The sequence below is a fragment of the Monodon monoceros genome, unplaced genomic scaffold, assembly GCF_005190385.1.
Source record: "Monodon monoceros isolate NGI ecotype Baffin Bay Population unplaced genomic scaffold, NGI_Narwhal_1 Super_Scaffold_8, whole genome shotgun sequence".
NCBI lineage: Eukaryota > Metazoa > Chordata > Mammalia > Artiodactyla > Monodontidae > Monodon > Monodon monoceros.
This window is the reverse complement of record NW_021703785.1, coordinates 29,032,958-29,035,209: the sequence shown is the minus strand read 5'-3', so window position 1 is coordinate 29,035,209 and position 2,252 is coordinate 29,032,958. Positions and strand designations below refer to the sequence as shown.

The window sequence follows — 2,252 nt, the reverse complement described above, 5'->3', positions numbered from 1 at the left end:
TGCGGAGAACAGGCTCCGGATGCGCAGGCTCAGCGGCCATGGCTCACGGGCCCAGCCGCTCCGCGGCATGTGGGATCTTCCCGGACCAGGGCACGAACCCGCGTCCCCTGCATCGGCAGGCGGACTCTCAACCACTGTGCCACCAGGGAAGCCCAAAGGTATAACATTTTTCCATTTATATGGAGATAAAAATTTGAAGAACAGAAAATAACAATTGTCTTGTTGGAAGTTTATAGGAACATTGTGAACAGACCTACATGGACAACTAACTGTAGGAACAAAGGATTCCGACACCAAGAAGTTTGCACAACGAGCCACACCCTCTCCTCTTTTAGTATAAAAGCAGTCTGAATTCTAACACAGGTAAGATGGTTCTTTGGGACACCGTCTTATCAGTATGCTGCCTTTCCAAATAAAGGCACTATACCTTGTCCCAATACCTCCTCTCTGGATTTATTGGCTTGTCACGTAGCAAGCCAGCACGAGCTTGGACTCCGTAACAATATCCCTTCTCCACCTTCCTAACAGAACTCTGAGTTCAGAAGTTCACCTGCATGTAACCATGTGCTTCAGGGACTGCTTATTCCCAGGCTTGGGAAGGAAGAGCGGGGGTTCATCTTGTCTAAGGCAATCCTGACGGGCACATACCTCTTGCCCAGGTTGGTGTAGATATGCGTATGTGATGCAACATATCCAACCATGTGCTTATGCCCGGTAGAAACTTCCTTTGTATTGATTAGTCACTACCTACTAATTGGGGTGATCTCAAGCCACTATTATTACCACATAGTAATAATTGTCATTTATTGCGCATGTGCTGTGCTAAGCACAGTAACAAGCGCTTTAGACACCTCATGTATAAACAAGCCCTAGGAGCAATCTCTTTGTTGGGGGAAGGGTTCAGGACTGGCTTAATTTCTAGACAATGTATTTCAATTTGCATTAGCTAATCCATTTTGTTCACAAGAACAAATCACTCTTTGACCCCAGTGGGAAGAAAAAGATAAGGCCTATTTATTACACGTCAATGTCACAAGAGAGAAGATTCCTCAGACCAGATATTCTTCCCTGGGTAGATGCAGTATTGATTTTCACGAACCTACCTTGGAGAAAGTCCAGCTGCTGCAGGATGGTCATTTGAGTCACGCAGGAATGCTCAGGGAGGCTGGGCTCTGGCTCTCGAGTCTGCTGGGAGGCCGCCTTCTTCTGACTGGCCGGGCAGAACGGAGCCCCGCCCAGCCGAGCTGCGGGGGCCCACGCAGCGCTGGCCAGCAGCGCGGCCGCGTGATACGTCCCCGCCTTGTCCGCTGCAGTTGCCGCCAGCAGCAGGCTGGGAGTTGAAACGCCAGGCGATTCCCCGCCCCCCCACCAGGCCTCGTATCCTATCCCACAGGACAGTATGCACCTTAAGGTCCTAAAGAAAAGGCACAAAATGTTCAAGGAATGTTTAGAAATAATTTGAGAGGGTGCGTAGGGAAACCATGCCGTCATCAGGACACCAGCTCTGGGATGCTGAACATCATCCTCCCCTGAGTGACAATGACTGTTATGACTCTTCAGCCTCCTCTGCCTTCGAGGCTGACGTGGCAGACAGAGTCCAGTTCATCCACTTGGGCTGCGGCAGGATCTGCGCCTGTGTCACGTGGCTTCTGGTCACCTATGCGATCTTTCTGGTGACATTGGTCTTGCTAATGCCTTCCAAAGACTTCTGGTACTCCGTGGTCCACGGGATCATTTTTAACTGCCTGGCGGTGCTTGCCCTGTGGTGTCTCACCTGAGGACCGTGCTCACCCAGCCGGGGTCAGTACCCAAAGGAAATGCTACTAAAGAAGGCATGGAGGTTTGCAGCTGAAGCCTGGAGAAGGGATCTGTACAAGTGTCCCAAGTGCTGCTGTATCAAGCCCGAGCGCGCCCACCGCCGCAGTATTTAAACCCAGATCCACTCCATATACAATGACAAAGCGGAAATAGAGAGGCTGAAGAGCAAGAAGCCCACGTGGGATCAGTGGCTGCGATAGAAAGGGATGAAGTCCGTCTGTGGGGGGCCCCGTCGAAGCTCTGGATGAACCCCTTCCGCTTTAGGCAACTGCAGACAAGACCCAGGAAAGGGGGCCCCCCGTTCTCAGTGTGAGGCCCTCTCATCATGCTGGAACTTGTTAACGGACTTTATTTGGGGTCGGAAAGGGTATCAACAGCTCATCTGTGACCAACAGGGCAAATGGAACCTACACAGACCAACTGCTCGGAGCAAG

At 51.3% G+C, this 2,252-nt stretch overlaps 1 pseudogene; it reads left to right on the top strand.

Annotated features, from left to right (window-relative positions):
- Nucleotides 1-1,394: 1,394 nt before the first annotated feature.
- On the top strand, nucleotides 1,395-1,931 carry LOC114888051 (annotated as a pseudogene).
- The last annotated feature ends 321 nt before the right edge of the window (nucleotides 1,932-2,252 follow it).